We start from the raw sequence: 19,664 nt of genomic DNA, 5'->3' as shown, positions 1-19,664 counted from the left end.
CCTATAATTGTGTTATACTAATTAGGAAGAAATCCTAAATAAGAAATCCTAAAAAGGAATACGTAATCTGAATATACACAGAAATAATATAATGATTGACTTTCCATAACACTCCCCCTCAAGTTGGAGCATAGATGTTAATCATGCCCAACTTGTTACAAATGTAGTCAATCCTAGCTCCATTCAGAGCTTTTGTGAAAATATCTCCTAACTGCTCTCCAGTTTTGATATGTCCTATTGAGATGATCTGTTGTTGAATCTTTTCACGAACAAAGTGACAATCAATCTCAATATGTTTGGTCCGCTCATGAAATACCGGATTAGAAGCAATATGGAGAGCAGCTTGATTATCACACCACAATTTCGCAGGCAGGGGGGTCTTAAAACCTGTCTCATCTAGTAATTGAAATATCCACATTACCTCACATACTGATTGTGCCATGGCTCTGTATTCGGATTCAGCACTAGATCGAGAAACTACACTCTGCTTCTTGCTTTTCCAAGACACCAAATTTCCTCCAACAAAAACGTAATATCCAGTAGTTGACCTCCTATCAACCTTAGATCCAGCCCAGTTGGCATCTGAAAAACATTCAATATTTAAATGCCCATGATTACCATATAACAAACCTCTTCCTGGAGCTCCCTTCAGATAGCACAAGATTTGTCCTAAGGCTTCCCAATGAGCAACAGTTGGGGAAGACATAAACTGACTTACCACACTAACGGCATAAGCAATGTCAGGACGAGTGATGAAGGTAGTTCAATTTTCCTACCAATCTCCTGTATCTCTGGATCTTCAAACAACTCACTATCCCCGCTAACTTGATTTGTAAATTTGGAGTCATTGGTGCACTACAAGGCTTAGCACCTAATTTTCCTGTCTCTGTCAATAGATCAAGGACATATTTTCTTTGAGACAAGAAAATACCCTTCTTACTTCTCATAACTTCAATACCTAAAAAATACTTTAATAATCCCAAGTCTTTGGTATTAAACTGGGTTTTGATGAAGGTTTTAAGAGATGAAATACCTGAAGAGTCACTCCCAGTGATGATAATGTCATCCACATAGACTACCGGGAGAATTAGACCACCTCGATTGCTTATAAAATCGAGTGATCACACTTACTCTTTTGCATACCAAATTCTGTCTTGCTTCACCGAATCTCCCAAACCAGGCCCTAGGACTTTGTTTCAAGCCATAAAGAGACTTGAAGCCTACAAACTTTACCCAACTCCCCGAGCAACAAACCCGGTGGTTGCTCCATATACACCTCCTCACGAAGATCACCATGAAGGAAGGCATTCTTGATATCCAATTGGTGCAGGGCCAATCATATGTAGCTGCTAAAGAGATAAACAAGCGAGCAGTAAGTTTAGCTACGGGAGAAAAAGTGTCGAGTAATCAACCCCATATGTCCGAGCATATCCTTTTGCTACAAGGCGTGCTTTTAATCTAGCCACGTAACCATCAGATTTACCTTTCATCAGAATACCCATTTGCAACCAATAGCTTTCTTACCGGTGGGCAAAGGCAACAATTCCCATGTACCATTAGCATCTAAAGCCTCCATTTCCTCTTTCATAGCAAAGACACCACCAGGATGAGACAAAGTGCCTCACCAATGATAGGGATGGGAACAGAGTCTAAAGAAGTAACAAAACACCGAGAACAAGAAGACAATTGATTATAAGAAACAAAAGAAGAGATAGGGTAAGTACATGAACGTTTACCTTTACGAAGAGCAATGGGTAAGTCTATATCGAATCATGATCGATGAGTGCAGGATCTCCCAACGAAGTAGCCGGTGGAGGATCTCGAGTCGGGAATCTCCAATCTCTGGAATAAACATGAACAACGGGAGGCCGAGTAGGTCTAGAGACGGAAGAAATAGGTGTGAGAGAGGACTAGACATTGGTTGGACAAGATATATTAAGATATCATCTTCCTCCCACGACTCTCATACACGGATGATTGAGAAAAAATGGAGTGGACTCAAAAATGTGACATCTGCGAAACAAGATAACGATTAAGAGTAGGAGAGAAACAACGGTACCCTTTTTGGATCCGGAGTACCCAAGGAAGACACATTTGAGAGACTTTGGATCCAATTTAGTAACTCATGGACGAACATCACGTACAAAACAAGTACAACCAAAAATACGGGGTTCAACAGAAACAAAGATTTTGTAGGGAACAAAGCGGATAAGGAATATCCCCATTAAGGATGTAAGAAGGCATACGATTGATCAAAAACATGCCGTAGAAACGCATCCGCCCAAAAGTGTTTAGGAACTTTCATCCGAAAAGAAGAGCACGAGTTACCTCAAGAAGATGCCGATTTTTCTTTCGCCACGCCATTTTGGGATGGGGTATCCACACAGAAGATCGATGAAGAATGCCATTTTGTGTCATATAAGACTGAAATTGTCTGAAAATATTCTTTAGCATTGTCACTTCTTAATATGCGCCGAAATATTAAATTGAGTTTTGATTTCATTACAAAAGGCACAAAAGATAGAAAACAACTCGTAACGATTCTTCATTAAATATAACCAGGTAACACGAGTAATCATCAACAAAAGTAACAAAATAACGAAATCCAGTTTTAGAAGTAAGAACAAGGACCCCAAACATCAGAATGAACTAACTCAAAAGGGGATGAAGCCCGTTTATTAACTCTAGACACAGAAGGCAAACGATGATGTTTTGCAAACTGACACGACTCACATTCTAGTACTGATAAAGACTGGCGAGGACACAACTTCTTCATGGTAGACAAAGAAGGATGACCCAATCTACAATGAGCTTCAAGAGGTGTTAAGGTCTGGAGCAAACTAGCGATCGCGGTACATGATTTTCGAATGTAGAGACCACCGACTCACGTCCTCTACCAATAATCGCTTCGTCGTAAGATCACAAACAAACACCGATCGTAAAAAAGGAAATAGAACAATTTAAGGTACGAGTAAGTTTACTAACAGAAAGTAGATTAAAAGAGAAATTTGGTAGACACAAAACAGATGACAAAGAAATTGACGAAGTCGGATTCGCAGTTCCAGAACCCATGACACAAGAAGTAGAACCATCAGCTAAAGTAACAGTAGAGGAAGTGGGATTAGACTGAAAAGTAGATAGAAGACTAGAATTACTGTCATGTGATCTGTTGCACCGTAATCAATAACCCATTTGGATGAGGAAGACACAAGGCATGTAGTGGATTTACGACTCGTGATCGCGATGATAGGGGAACTGGTAGGCTTTAGAGATGCCTGATACTTGGAAAACTATGCAAAATCCTCTGCGGATATCAAAACAGTTTCTCAGAGGAAGATACTGTAGAATCCTCTGCTGCCATATTTGCCATCTGTGATCGCTGATTTTTCCTCTGAAGTTGCGGACAATTATATTTTGTATGGCCAGGCTCATGACAATAATAACAAATGACTCCTCTTGAGTCATGATTAGAACTAGCCTCTCCATTACGATTACTTACATTGCTGTAATTCCTCCTCTACTTCCTCTTCTATTACCACTGTTGTCCATTTGGATTACGGCTAATAAGCGCACTACTGGCAGGCTGTGAAGATTGGGTACTCTCTGTAAGAAGGACCAGTGTGAATGTTTCATGCAAAGAGGAAATCTCAGAAATGGAAAGAATCTGAGATTTAGCACTCTCATACTCAAGGAAGGCACAAGAAAACTCATAATGACCAGTTGCTCCGTTGGGCTCTTGAACTTTCACATCGTAACTAAAAGGCAACAATACATTAAGTTCCTCATATACCGTTTAAAATCCATAAAATAAGCCGTGAGAGACTTATTCTCTTTCTCGACATGGTAGAATGCCTTACAAACATCATAAATACGGAGATATTCCCTTTACGAATCTGAGAAAATCTAAGTAATCCATCAATTCCTTAACAAATTCACAGTGATTAATTAAACTAATTACCTCACTGTGAATCGAGTTCCGAAGCTGCAAAAACAACCGAGCATCCTCCCTTAGCCAAGTTTGTTGTGTATCATCAGTAGGTGGATCTTTAGTAAGGTGATCATCCTTATCAATGCTACGCAAATAGACCCTAACAGTCTTACTCCACTCCAGATAATTCGAACCATTAAGTTTGTGTTCCGTGATCTTAGTCATCATCGGAATCACATCAGAAATAACATTCTTATTGTCTGCCATTTGTTGAGACAAAGAAAACTAACCGAAACGCTAATCCAAAGTCTTGTGACAACAAAATAATCCAAAATCACAAATCAAGCAAATACCGAAATAGGATCTGAGAGCCAAACCTCAGAAGTCCTTTAATGGTGTACTGGATCAGGCAACAGCACACAGTGGTGGAATGAGGGGATTGAGGCGACGCTGGCAATGTTGATCGGAGTCGAAACGGCCGGTCGGCGGCTAAGGTCTCTCCTGAGCTGGGTGGTGAGAACAAATAATCACCCTAGATAGATGACCTGCTCTGATACCATGTAGAAAGAGATGATTCTCATATATTTCAATTAATCTGTACATGGGTATTTATATACAATTGATTCCTATAATTGTGTTATACTAATTAGGAAGAAATCCTAAATAAGAAATCCTAAATAGGAATACAGAATACAGAATATACACAGAAATAATATAATGATTGACTTTCCATAACACTTTTAATGAAGGGAAGTAGAGAGAAAGAAGCTTGGATCACACTTGCATGGAGCTCCAAAACCATGCGGCAATGGAGTTTTTCCTTTCTCCATTTTCAGCTAGTTCTCCAAGGTTGAAGAAGAAGATGAATTTTTTGTCCAAATGCAGATTAAGTGGTCCACTTTAGTGAGTTAGTGGAGCACTATTGCAAATTTAATGTTTATTTAATCATAACCTTCCTTATTCCCACATTAGGCTCCTAACTTTAGCTATTTACATTAGGTACCACTAATTTAATTTTTCATGACATTTTGCAAGTGTAATATCATTTATTTTTAATGGACATTTAGGTCAAAAGACAACTCGGGGTGTCAAATGACCACAATGCCCCTGTTCGGGTTGCATTCCTGATTTTTTGGTAACACCGAGTTTTATCGTTTTCTCGATTTCTCACTTTTCTTTGTACTAATTAATTAATTTTTCTTTGATATTTCTAATAGTATTATACTTCAATAGACATTTATTTAAGTCCTAAAAATATTTTCCAGGGTTCCCCGTGGTCCAGGGCTAGTCAACGGTCCACGCCGCAACTTCCCGGTGCGGTCACCCATCGGTAGGGTTCTCGGCTCGTTTAACTTGGTTACATTTCATTGCTATTATTTTTCCTTTATTTTTCTTTTATTTTCTTTTCTTGTATTTTATTATTTTATGTCTCCTCATCCATATCTAAGTGTAGTTCTAGGCATCCTAGCTGTCCGGACAACACTGGTCACCGGAATAGTGGAACGCACTACCGAACTTAGGGGTGTTACACTTTCCTAATGGAACACTTATAGTTGGTGTGACCAAACTTGCCACAATAGTGATAATAACCATTAAAACTTCTTGTTCTTGGTCTATGTGCATGTGATCTCATGTGACCATTCTTTTTGAGTCCATTATGTGCATGTGAGCATGAGGCATGGTGAGTGTGATGATAGTTATGAGGCCTAGTAGCATGTCCCCTATGAAGGTTTGGCCTAGATGCAACTCTCCCATATGTATATTTCCTATTTACATTTTGTCTAGGAACATGTTGATGATATGAGGTCTTTTTAGGTTCATTTCCACTAGATATCCTTGGCTCTTGTCCCTTAGGGCTAGACACATTTGAACTAGGCACTTAGGGACTAGGCTCACTAAAACTAGATGCTTTAACAAATATGAGCTTGGAAGGAGGTGCTTAGGCAAATTTGCTATAGCCAAGTCTATACTTGATGCTAGGAGACCTTTGAGAGTCCAAAATTGCATCAAGTTTGTCTTTTCCTTTAGCAATTTTGGAAAGAGAAGTTCGTAACTCAGCAATTTCATTCTTTAACTTCTCATTCTCTAATGAGAGCTCATTTAAGGATTTTTGCATATCATTACCCAAAAGTGTATCATCCTTAATTGAGGTCTCATTCTCCTTCCTTAAACTAGCAAGCTCATTTTTCAAAATTTTATTTTTCTTCTGACTTAATTCTAGTTCATCATTCATAACTTTAAAAGCACTAACTAGTTCATCATAAGAAAATTCAACAAAATCATCATTTGAACTTACCTTATTGGAGTTTTCGTCCATTTCCATGAAGCACATTTGGGCAACTTGATCACCAACCTCCTCATCTTCAGAGTCACTTGACCCAGCTTATTGCATTCAAATCATATGGGAGGATCTCTCTTGCTACTTTTACCTTTATCCTTCTTGAAGTTCCTCTTTAGGATGAACTTCTTATTTTGGAACAACATCTTCCTTATTCTCCTTGTCACTAGAGCCAACTCTTTCTCATCAAACTTATCATCTTCATCACTTGAGTTTTCTAAAGATACTTTGAAAGCAACGTTCTTCTTGGCTTTGTTGGGTTCCTCCAGTTGCTCTCTTTTGAGGGTCATCTCATAGTCAATGAGATTTCCCAAAAGCTCATCCATTTGTACCTTGTTCAAGCCCTTGGAATCCTTGAGTGAAGTTACTTTGGGTAGCCACTCCTTAGGAATACTTCTTAGAATCCTCTTTATTAGCTCCTCATTTGTGAATGTATGCCCAAGGGATTTAATTCCTCCTATAATCTCCACAAATCTATCATACATTTGACTTATGGTCTCATCCGATTTCATATTGAACAACTCATATTGATAGATGAGGGAATCCATCTTATTCTCTTTCACTTGACTAGTACCCTCATGGCTAACCACCAAAGCATCTTAAATTTCTTTTGTAGTAGACTTCATACACACTTTATTATATTCACTTCTACTTAGTGCACAAAATAAAACATGAATAGCTTTATCATTTAGAGCTACTCTTCTTTTCTCTTGCTCACTCCATCCACCCTTTGGCTCAGCTACATGCACACCATCTATAATTTTATTTGGGGTTAATGGCCCATTCTCTACAACATCCCACAAGTCAACTCCTTCTGATCTAAGAAAATAAAACATTCTATTTTTCCAATATAAGAAGTCATTCCCATCAAAGAAGGGAGGTCTTACCACCGATTGACCTTTTTGTGCAATGAGGGTTGTCATTGATCTTTGCTCTAAGATGATTAAGTCTTTAAATAGAGACTAGCTGTGATATCACTTATTGTCCCTTATAACAACCCAAGAGGGGGGAGGGTGGTGAATTGGGTGTTAATTAAAAAATTTGAAGGCTAAGAGAGAATTTTGAGAATAGGCACAAGGAAGAGAGAAAAGAAGAATGAATATAAGAAATTTATAGAGGTTCGGCTATTCCAAGCCTATGTCCTCTCCTTACCAAGCCTACGTCATCTTCTTAAGGCCCTCCTTGAGATTTAACTCTACTAAAATTCTTCTTTGGCTGAAGAATAAACCCCTTCCAATCACTACAAGAGCAAACTCTTGCTCTTTTATAAATCCCTTTACACTCAAGAGCAATTTAATGCTCTATCACACTCAAGTGACAATAAATGATTACAACAATCTTGAATGAACTCTCTGAGCCAAGAAATTATAGCTCAAATATCAAGCTCTCAATAATCAATTATGATAGTTCAAGTTGCAGAGAGAGAAGAGGAAAAATCTTTTGACACAATAAATTCTCAAAGAAAATGGTTGTTCTCCTCCTTTTCAGTCATAAATGGCCTCTATTTATAGTTTTGGCAAGAAAATGATCATTAGGGGTGCATTAAATGTAAATATAGTCATTCAACCACCCAAAGTTCTATTTTATCAAGTTGTAGAAACCCAGGTTTGACTACCAAAGTCATTTACTTCGGCTGCCCAAGGTTAGAGCACGAAAAAACATCATTTAAAAAGTAAACTTCAACTACCGAAGTTCTCACTTTTGGCTATTGCAGTGCTCTATAGACAAAATGAGTTTAAACACTCAAAAAACATCATTTAAGAACTGAACTTTGAAGTTCTTACTTTCAGCTATCGAAGTTCTCACTTTCGGCTATAGAAGTGCTCTCTGGACAAAAAGCACAGAAAGGGCACTTAGGCTTCCGAAACTCATAACTTTTTGACCCGAACTTGGATTTTCAATCCGTTTCAACCATTGGAAAGATAATTTGATAAACTCTTTAATGAAAACACTTTAAATAAATTTTCATTTGTCAAAAGTGAAAATTTCATTTTACTCCCTTTGGTCAAGAAAAAGTTATAAATAGAGGCACTAAGAAATTTAGATATTAAAAACTCATAACTTTTTTATCCAAACTCAGATTTTCAATCCGTTTGATCTATTAGAAAGCTAATTTGATAAAAATTTTCAATGAAAATACTTTAAAAGAATTAGTTTTACATTTAAAAAAAAATAAAAATTTATTTAATTCTCCCTTGGTAAAGAATTAGGTGAAAACTAAGTTAAACAAGATTTTTTTACTACAACTTAGACTTAAGCCAACACAATTAATTAAATGAGATTCACAAGATAAATAAAAATTACATTGTAGGATCTCATAAATTTTTGCTTCCTTATCCTGCTCTTCTTTAACCTTGATTTGAAGTAATTTGGCAATTTTGAGTCTTAAGCCTACAAACTCAACACAAACACTTTCAAGATAGATTAGTAGCATACTAATTGTTTATTATCATCAAAACATGGATTAAGATCTTAGGTCTAACACTATTGTCTCAACTTTTTGAATTTAATTTAATGTTAATAATGGCGAAGCCACATTATACTCAAAGGGTGCAATTGCCCACCCTTATTTTTGGTTTATCAAAAATTTTGTTCTTAGGTCACTTCTTGCTAGTATATGACTAACCACCACTAATAAATCCTTCTTGTCTCTTTTGAGAGTGCCAATCCAAACTTCACCCACACATTCTCTATTTCATTTTTCTCTCCTCTAGCTTAATTTGTGCCCTTGCTCCTCAACAATTGTGACTAAATTTTTGACAATAAAAAATTTCTTGAAGCCAAAAACTATATGGATACTCTTGGAAAAATCCATCTCTGAAAGTCTTTTTTTTTTTGTCATTGAAGACTTCAATGGCAGATTTTTTATAGAGAAAAATCCATTATTAATACTTTCATTGATAATTTTATGACAAAAATTTGCCTCCATTGTTATTCTTACTAACGTAACGATGCTGATATGATGTCATTAAAGGTGCATGCTCAAGTAGTTTTGGTGAAATAATTAGGTTATTGGTAATGCCACAAAATTGAGTTAAGAAAAAAGAATTTCAATTAAGATGGAGCAAGCCCAATAAGACCAAGTGGAAGAGAAGTGTAACACTCTCATCATAGGTAGTCTGTACGTTCTACTGTTCTGATGACTAATGTTTGTCCGGACAGTCAGAATATTTGGAACTATACTTAAATGATAGTGAGGAGATATGAAATGATGGAATAAATGATAAAAAAAATTGTAACACCCCTATGTTCGATAGTGCGTTCTACTGTTCCAGTGACTAGTGTTGTCCGGACAGCTAGGATGCCTAGAACTACACTTCGATATGAGTGAGCAGACATAAAATAATAAAATACAAGAAAAGAAAATACAAGAAAAACAAAGGAAAAATAATAGCAAAGAAATGTAACCAAGTTAAGCGAGCCGAGAACCCTAGCGATGGGTGACTGCACCGGGAAGTCGCGGCGTGGACCGTTGATTAGCCCTGGACCGCGGGGAATCCTCGAAAATATTTTTAGGACTTAAATAGACACCTATTGAAGTATAAATACCATGAGAAATATCAAAGAAAAATTAATTAATTAGTACAAAGAAAAGTGAGAAATTGAGAAAATGGACAAAACCCGGTGTTATCGAAAAATCGGGAATGCAACCCGAACAGGGGCATTGTGGTCATTTCACATCTCGAGTTGTCTTTTGACCTAAATGTCCATTAAAAATACATGATATTACACTTGGAAAATATAATGAAAAATTAAATTAGTGGTACATAATGTAAATAGCAAAAATGGGGAGTTAATTGTGGGAATAAGGAAAGTTAAGGTTAAACTAATATTAAATAATGGTTAGTGCTCCACTAACTTAGAATTGTGGGACACTTAAGAGCTAAAATGGGCAGAAATGAGTTCATCTTCAACCTCGTCTCAAACCAGCCGAATTTATCCTCCATGGGACTCCATGGCCACACCTTGAAGTCCTCCATGCATCCATGATCCAAGCTTCTAATGGTTGTGGTTTCTTCATTAAAAGTGATCACCATGCCTTGGGCAGTAGATAGGCAGCAAGAAGACCAAGTTTTGGAGAAGTTTTGAAGAATTTCCAAAGTGGTAAGTTTGTATTTTTGGGTTATTGCTTCATTAAAGTTAGTAGGAATGTTATGGGTACTTGAATTATGGAAAGAGTTTTGAGGTTTGATGTTTAAAGGGAGAGCTGTATTTTTGGCAGCCATGGAAACTCCTTGAGGACAGTTTATTCTTGCTTATAAATGGTAGATTAAATGGTTGATTAAATGTTTATGTGTGTAGAAATTAATTCGGGTGATGTATACTTAGTATATGTGAATGTGTACTTGAATTTGGAAGCTTGGAAATTAATGGACTGTAATGTATGAATCAGCAGCTTGGTTTGGTGCACCATAAAGATGTTATTTCATGTTTGGTTTATGGAATATTAATGCTGAATTGTGATGGTTGTTATGGCAGTTTGGGTATGTGTGTGATGGTGTGAAGTTGGACATGTAAAAGTGTTATGGTTAGGTGATTGAATTGTTGTAAATGAGTTGGACAAATTCTGCACTTTATGGTGTATGTTAAATGTAATTGTAAGCTACCAAAATGACCTATAATATGTTGTGAACTATGTTTAGGTTATGGTACAAACCAGAATTGGCTTGAATGTTGAGTTTGGTACGTGTTAAAAGTGGTCTTTGATGTGTATGAAGGAAATGTAATAAGGCAGTTTGCATTTTGGGCTTAGAACCTTAAGTGTGTGGCTCCAATTGGTATGAAACCAATTGGAGGTGAAACTAGGAACAAAATGTGCCATGTTTCATGAAGGAAGCTTGCCAAAATTCTGCTTGCAAGGTAGCTTGAAAAATGACCGAATCCGGATTAAGTGCAATAAAGGCCTGAAAATTTACCAATTGGGCAGCAGTTAGTGTTTAGGCCATAACTCACTCCAAACAGGTCCAATTGACCTGAAATTTTGACCATGAATAGTTAATACCCATATCTACAAGTCTTATAAAGACACCAAAGCTAAGAAATGACCATAATCAAGTCAAACAGCTTGCATAAGTTTGGGTCCAAAAACTGGCCGAACCAAAATTAACCTAAAATGACCTAAAGTGACCAATTTTGATGCATTTTGACCAGCAATAGTAAAATGACCATAACTTGGTCTACATAACTCAGAATGACCTGAAATTTTGCCCTGCGTGCAATAAGACATAGATCTACAAGTTTGTAGTTTTGATCGAAACCTGAAAACTAAGGGAACTAGGTCGTCCTGCTAGGTCAAACTAGTATCTCGGAATCCAGCAAATTGCAAGAAAATGCAAGATACATGGAAATGAATTTGGTAACATGTACCAACCCTAAAAGACTATTGAATGTGACATATTAGTGACATTAAAACCAAATTTACCTAGAACGCATCGAGGGTCGACATATTAGTTTGACTAAGGAAATAATAGAATTCGATAAATTAATTATTGAACCTTATTCTTAGAGACAGTTTAAATAAGTACTGAAACACTTCAAATTGTGTTTCTCAGTTAGCAAAGACTCAGGGAAGGGGAAGTAAACACTGAGTCAGAGCTAAGAGACAGTTATCAGAGGTTTGTGCATAACTAGTTTTTAACTGATTTTGTTTGAATATTTCATATGATTAAATGACATATTTTTCTTATGTATTATGTTTAACAAGCATTGGATTTAATTCAATAATTATTGAAATTGTTATAGTATATATGAATTTAGCTTTGTGAAATGGTATTTTCACAAGTATTAAGCATTGTTATGGATTGAATAAATTATGTTTTGGAAAATTGTGATAGAACATGTTTTGAATTGTGATGGTAATTTTCATGGAAAAATGCAAATTTATGATTTGAATTGTGATGAGCATAAAAATTATTGGATATTGGAATTGAATTTGAATCGAATTATATTGTGATTTATGCTCACTAAAAGGATTGTGATATTGTTTTATATCTCACTATACATGCTTGACTAGGTTATTACTCGTCTCTCTCAATTGTTGAGAAGACAATGGAGTTAGTTGTGTTTTGATTACCATGGTAAGTGCACAGGCTTAGATTTTCCTCTGATTTGAGGTTAGATCTAAGTTTATTTTATCGTTATGGCCCTTGTGGAAGATTCATTATTGTGATGGTACTGTGCATGATGATTCGACCTCCTTGACCATAGGGAGTTAGAATCTGATTCGACCTCCCCGACCATAGGGATTTAGAATCACATCGAATATGGCCCTTTCAGATTAGTCTTGCATAGTTAGTGAGATAAAGAATGATTTTTGAGATACAGCATGGTTTTTAAGATACAGAATGGCTTTTGAATGGTAAAGAATTGTGATTTTAATTATGATTTATGTATAATTGATTTTGTTGGAATTACCTAAATGGTTAGTTATGATTTGAATAATGGTTAGTGCTCCACTAACTTAGAATTGTGGGACACTTAAGAGCTAAAATGGGCAGAAATGAGTTCATCTTCAACTTCGTCTCAAACCAGCCGAATTTATCCTCCATGGGACTCCATGGCCACACCTTGAAGTCCTCCATGCATCCATGATCCAAGCTTCTAATGGTTGTGGTTTCTTCATTAAAAGTGATCACCATGCCTTGGGCAGTAGATAGGCAGCAAGAAGACCAAGTTTTGGAGAAGTTTTGAAGAATTTCCAAAGTGGTAAGTTTGTATTTTTGGGTTATTGCTTCATTAAAGTTAGTAAGAATATTATGGGTACTTGAATTATGGAAAGAATTTTGAGGTTTGATGTTTAAAGGGAGAGCTGTATTTTTGGCAGCCATGGAAACTCCTTGAGGACAGTTTATTCTTGCTTATAAATGGTAGATTAAAGGGTTGATTAAATGTTTATGTGTGTAGAAATTAATTCGGGTGATGTATACTTAGTATATGTGAATGTGTACTTGAATTTGGAAGCTTGGAAATTAATGGATCAGAATGTATGAATCAAGACTTGGTTTGGTGCACCATAAATGTAACGACCCAAGATTGTCCGCTTTGGCCCGTGGGCCTCACGGATTTGCCCCTTGGGAGGTTTCGCTCCCAAAAGCGCTGACTGGTTTAGGTGACCCCACATATATGGCCCGATTCCCTTCTCCCATTTCCGATGTGGGACGGGCGGCACTGCAGCGTTGATCGCCGTCCCCACACCGTTACAACCCACCGCTTCCGGGGCGCCTCGCACCCACTGCGTCCGGAGGGAGTCCGGCTCGATACCAATTGTAACGACTCACCACCCGGCCAAGATTGTCCGCTTTGGCCCGTGGGCCTCACGGATTTGCCCCTTGGGAGGTTTCGCTCCCAAAAGCGCTGACTGCTTTAGGGACCCCACATATATGGCCCAGATTCCCTTCTCCCATTTCCGATGTGGGACGGGCGGCACCTGCAGGCGTTACGTATCGCCGTCCCCACAGTCCGTTACAATAAAGATGTTATTTCATGTTTGGTTTATGGAATATTAATGCTGAATTGTGATGGTTGTTATGGCAGTTTGGGTATGTGTGTGATGGTGTGAAGTTGGACATGTAAAAGTGTTATGGTTAGGTGATTGAATTGTTGTAAATGAGTTGGACAAATTCTGCACTTTATGGTGTATGTTGAATGTAATTGTAAGCTGCCAAAATGACCTATAATATGTTGTGAACTATGTTTAGGTTATGGTACAAACCAGAATTGGCTTGAATGTTGAGTTTGGTACGTGTTAAAAGTGGTCTTTGATGTGTATGAAGGAAATGTAATAAGGCAGTTTGAATTTTGGGCTTAGAACCTTAAGTGTGTGGCTCCAATTGGTATGAAACCAATTGGAGGTGAAACTAGGAACAAAATGTGCCATGTTTCATGAAGGAAGCTTGCCAAAATTCTGCTTGCAAGGTAGCTTGAAAAATGACCGAATCCGGATTAAGTGCAATAAAGGCCTGAAAATTTACCAATTGGGCAGCAGTTAGTGTTTAGGCCATAACTCACTCCAAACAGGTCCAATTGACCTGAAATTTTGACCATGAATAGTTAATACCCATATCTACAAGTCTTGTAAAGACACCAAAGCTAGGAAATGACCATAATCAAGTCAAACAGCTTGCATAAGTTCGGGTCCAAAAACTGGCCGAACCAAAATTGACCTAAAATGACCTAAAGTGACCAATTTTGATGCATTTTGACTAGCAATAGTAAAATGACCATAACTTGGTCTACATAACTCAGAATGACCTGAAATTTTGCCCTTCGTGCAATAAGACATAGATCTACAAGTTTGTAGTTTTAACCGAAACATGAAAACTGAGGGAACTAGGTCGTCCTGCTAGGTCAAACTAGTATCCCGGAATCCAGCAAATTGCAAGAAAATGCAAGATACATGGAAATGAATTTGGTAACATGTACCAACCCTAAAAGACTATTGAATGTGACATATTAGTGACATTAAAATCAAATTTACCTAGAACGCATCGAGGGTCGACATATTAGGTTGACTAAGGAAATAATAGAATTCGATAAATTAATTATTGAACCTTATTCTTAGAGACAGTTTAAATAAGTACTGAAACACTTCAAATTGTGTTTCTCAGTTAGCAAAGACTCAGGGAAGGGGAAGGAAACACTGAGTCAGAGCCAAGAGACAGTTATCAGAGGTTTGTGCACAACTAGTTTTTAACTGATTTTGTTTGAATATTTCATATGATTAAATGACATATTTTTCTTATGTATTATGTTTAACAAGCATTGGATTTAATTCAATGATTATTGAAATTGTTATAGTATATATGAATTTAGCTTTGTGAAATGGTATTTCCACAAGTATTAAGCATTGTTATGGATTGAATAAATTATGTTTTGGAAAATTGTGATAAAACATGTTTTGAATTGTGATGGTAATTTTCATGGAAAAATGCAAATTTATGATTTGAATTGTGATGAGCATAAAAATTATTGGATATTGGAATTGAATTTGAATCGAATTATATTGTGATTTATGCTAACTAAAAGGATTGTGATATTGTTTTATATCTCACTATACATGCTTGACTAGGTTATTACTCGTCTCTCTCATTTGTTGAGAAGACAATGGAGTTAGTTGTGTTTTGATTACCATGGTAAGTGCACAGGCTTAGATTTTCCTCTGATTTGAGGTTAGATCTAAGTTTATTTTATCGTTATGGCCCTTGCGGAAGATTCATTATTGTGATGGTACTGTGCACGATGATTCGACCTCCTCGACCATAGGGAGTTAGAATCTGATTCGACCTCCCCGACCATAGGGAGTTAGAATCACATCGAATATGGCCATTTCGGATTAGTCTTGCATAGTTAGTGAGATAAAGAATGATTTTTGAGATACAGCATGGTTTTTAAGATACAGAATGGCTTTTGAATGGTAAAGAATTGTGATTTTAATTATGATTTATGTATAATTGATTTTGTTGGAACTACCTAAATGGTTAGTTATGATTTGATAAATTGAATTTCATGATCGAAGTCATTTTATACAAATGATTCACATTATTGGCAATGAATATTTTGAGTTTTGGAATTTGATGAGTATTCAGATTTCCAAATTGTTTACTGTAAATTTTGTTAATGTATATTGTACTATGTTTTAAATTATAGTTGTGCACCACTGAGTTCACCACTCAGCGTGTCACACCTTACCCCTCTGTAAGGCATAACATGATCCCGTAGAATACCTAATGAACTGCCGAACTTCACCTACCGATAACTCATTAAGTACCCTACAAGGGATTTTAAAACAATTTTCTTATCTTTGACAAGTGGTGAGCATTTCAAATAAGTATTTAAAACATTTAGTTGAAATTAAAACTAATTAATATTTTTGGCCATTTTAGTTTTCCGCAAATTTTATAAAAATTTTGACAGAGTTTCCTCTGTATTTTGAGAAAACCGTTCTTGAATACTGTAAAAGCACTTCTAAAAGTTTTCTCAACCACTACTTTAATTTCAAACTCAATCTCAAACAATTTCTCAAATTCACAAGTTCAATAATTTCTTCAAAATACTGTCCATCAATATCATTTATTCATATTCCATTCAAGATAAACAATTTATATATTCATCATACTAAAATTTACATTCAGGAAGTCCAAACTAAAATTTATTACAACTTTTATACAAACTTTGTACAAGCTGCTCAAGACCCATGTACATGTCCATACATTTATGTGCAATATATACATCAAAAGAAATATTTACAGTTAGGGTATAAATTATACCCGAAGACTTCAAGCTGATGACTTCACACACCTCAGCAGCTCAGTCTGCTGCTCCTCTAATTTCTGTATCTGCGACAGCAATAAAAGCTATCGCTGAGTACTAAGACTCAGTGGTGCACAATATACTAAAATAATCTTTATGCAAAACTTAAAGCACATTCATTCAAAAATTTGACTAAACATGAAAATTAAATACAATCATGCATTGTAAGACTTTACATGTAAACCAAGTTTATTTCAAAGTATCAAAACACATTTCATAAAACCCACAGTTAAATCATGCCATTCGAAACAAATAGAATCTCAATAGCCAGAGGCTAAGAGAAATCACATGAATCTCGAGCAGCAGAGGCTAAAGAGAAATCATGTCACAAGGCTAGCTAGCTCAAATATATGGATATCCATTCACATCCTCTTCTACTGGCACACCTCAACACTTCTCCAGAGAAGGAATCAAAATTCGAAACTAATTACCCCCACAAGTCGTGCTAGTGAGGTGTTCAAACATATGGTCGTGATACTGTGGTTTTAAAACTTATCTTAACAATTTGCTAAACATTGTCATTTCAAATATACACAATAAATTTCACAATTTGAATCAAAACATCATAAGTAAGGTCACAATACTTTCAACAATTCAAAGCAACAATAAAATGCATATTTCATTCATTTAATCAATGAATTTTTTTAAAGCATAGTAATATTGTGCACAAACCTCAAACGAGTCGTCCTTTAGCCTCGACTCGGTTCCTCGGGTTCCTTCCCGATATTTTTTTCAACTGAAACACACAATTTTACAATGTTTCAGTACTAGAACTTAAAATAAATTCAAAATAAACTTAGCTTCACATTTACCTAACTCTAACGTGTTAAATTCGACGTTCTCGAAATTTTGTATTTCGGGTTACTATTCACTGCACTATTCAAGTCAAATTATTGACTTTCTAAGGCTTAATAGGTATGGGAACTCCAACTTCACCCACATACCACATTTTGGTCACCAAACTTGTTGGTTTTGGTCATTTGTTTAAAGCTTAGGTCATTTTGGCAAAATTGCCAATTTTCGGTTTTGGTTTTTCGAAGTTGCACTATTCCATTGGTCGATCTACTGTTGGAATTTGACAAAACTTCCTTCATAGAAAATGTTCCTTATTGTCTTAAGTGTATTCTCATTTTTGGATCACCTCAATCGGAGTTTTGTAGCTCAAGTTATGGCCAAAATAAGTTTACTGTTCACGTGCACTGTTCATACTGCAATTTAGGTGCTGGCAGGTTTTTGGTCCAACTTTGGTCAATTATTTGATCAAGTTAAGTTCATAATTTGGTCTCACTTTCTTCATATGAAATGTTTTACTATGTCTTAGGTTTCCATCGGTTCAAGAATCGCCTAAATCCGAGTTTTCTAGAGAGAGTTATAGCTATCCAAACTTTGCTGCTCAACTAAAAATCTGCAGAATTTCAGTACAGAAATTTTAACTTTGCTCAATGATTTGAATGAGTTAATGGCCTAATTTGGGTTGGTGTTCTTCATGAAAGTTTTAGGTCTATATCATATCTAATTGCTGGTAAAATTTCAGGTCAATTTGACCTACCTAGCTCGAGTTATGACCAAATGAACAGTTACTGTTCATTTGGTCAGTTTAGTGCAGTGGCAGCCTGCTATCAACTCACTTTGGTCAATTGTTTCACCAAGTTTTGGTCAGTTTTTGGCAATGGTTCCTTAATGAAAATTGTGCTCTTTTATGTCTATTTTCATCTCCAATTGGTGGAATATCCATTAGGCTTGTAAAATTTGAGTTTTGGTCCTTCAAAGTAGGTTTGGTCATGCTGCCAGCAGCATGACCATTAACCTACGAATTTGGTTTAATTTCCTACCATTCCCACACAATCCATTTGATCATAATTGACCATTATTTCACTTCATAATAGGTCAAACATGCCATTTATGCATTTCTCCAAATTTTGGTTCACTAACCCTAACATTCAAACCCTAACTACTTCATCTCATGCATTTAACTCACTTGTTGAATTCTAATTGCATACTTAGAAGTTATACACTCATTCACACTAAACAAATTCATAATTTGTATCAAAATAATCCATCCTCAAACCTAAATCCTAGCTGCCCACACTTCTATTTGGTCCACCATGCTTGATTTTATTCACTTATTTGTTGCTTACAAATGTAACTTAGCTACTTAAATATAAATTCAAAGAGAGAATGAAGGAAGAGTACCAACCTTAAGTGAGCAGAATTTTTAGCTCTAATTCTTCAATTTCACTCCCTTTTTCCTTTTCTTTTCTTCTTCAAATGCTTCCCCAAGTGAAGTTTACAAGTTTTTATGAATTAATTTAGTGACAAAATAAGGTTAAGTGGGTGGAATCAAGCTTGTATCAAGCTTTCATGGGAGTTTTTTGGTGAGGGAGAGGAAGAGAGAATGGTTCACGTTTTTGATGAAGTCTTTTTCTTTTTTTTTTGTCTAATTTTGGCTTAAAGAAGACCACAAAAATCCCAAATAAATTAATTAATTAATTAAGCCTTTATGACATCATTCATGATGTCATCACTTTGACTTTTCCATCTTTTTTTTTTTTTTTTCTATTTATTTTTTTTTTCTATTAGTTCTTTAATTTAATTCTCGATTCCAAAATTTTCTTTTCTCCGATTTTATTTGACAGTTAGGTCAGGAGTCAGCTCTCGGGGTCAATTGACCAAATTGCCCCTCGCCGGTTCATCCCGGTTTGCAAATAATCTAATATTTCTTCCGGCTCCCTGACCTAATTATTTGACTGACTTAACAGTTCTTTTTCGTGATTTCCTCTTTTCCACTGTGTTCATAAGGGTCCTAAGGACCGCAGCGTCACTTTTTACGGTTCGAAATTTGAGTTTAAAACGACTTGTGATCGTTCAGGAGGTCACTCATCTTGCCGTGACTCTCGGCTCGTTTAACCTCTTATGTTCTGTTTTTCTTATTTATAGTTAACTAATTAAACATTACTAATTATTTGTGTTTATGGCTTCTCAAATTGTCTTAAGTGTGACCCTAATCCCATTAATTTTCCGGACCGACACCGGTCACTGGAACAGTGAAATATACCAGGCTATACAACGGGGGTGTTACACAGCGATAGC

The 19,664-nt window shown here is 36.2% G+C and overlaps 1 long non-coding RNA gene across 1 annotated transcript; it reads right to left on the bottom strand.

The window, feature by feature from the left end:
• Positions 1-16,348: 16,348 nt before the first annotated feature.
• LOC131183412 (uncharacterized) lies at positions 16,349-19,001 on the bottom strand. Its single transcript, XR_009151500.1, has 3 exons — positions 18,772-19,001; positions 17,247-17,310; positions 16,349-16,600 (listed from the first exon to the last, which is right to left on the bottom strand). It is a non-coding gene; the product is annotated as an uncharacterized LOC131183412 (long non-coding RNA).
• Between the last annotated feature and the right edge of the window lie 663 nt (positions 19,002-19,664).

Source organism: Hevea brasiliensis, chromosome 9, assembly GCF_030052815.1.
Source record: "Hevea brasiliensis isolate MT/VB/25A 57/8 chromosome 9, ASM3005281v1, whole genome shotgun sequence".
NCBI classification, from domain to species: domain Eukaryota; kingdom Viridiplantae; phylum Streptophyta; class Magnoliopsida; order Malpighiales; family Euphorbiaceae; genus Hevea; species Hevea brasiliensis.
Note: the sequence above shows the minus strand (reverse complement) of the source record. Positions and strands in the feature narration are given on the sequence as shown.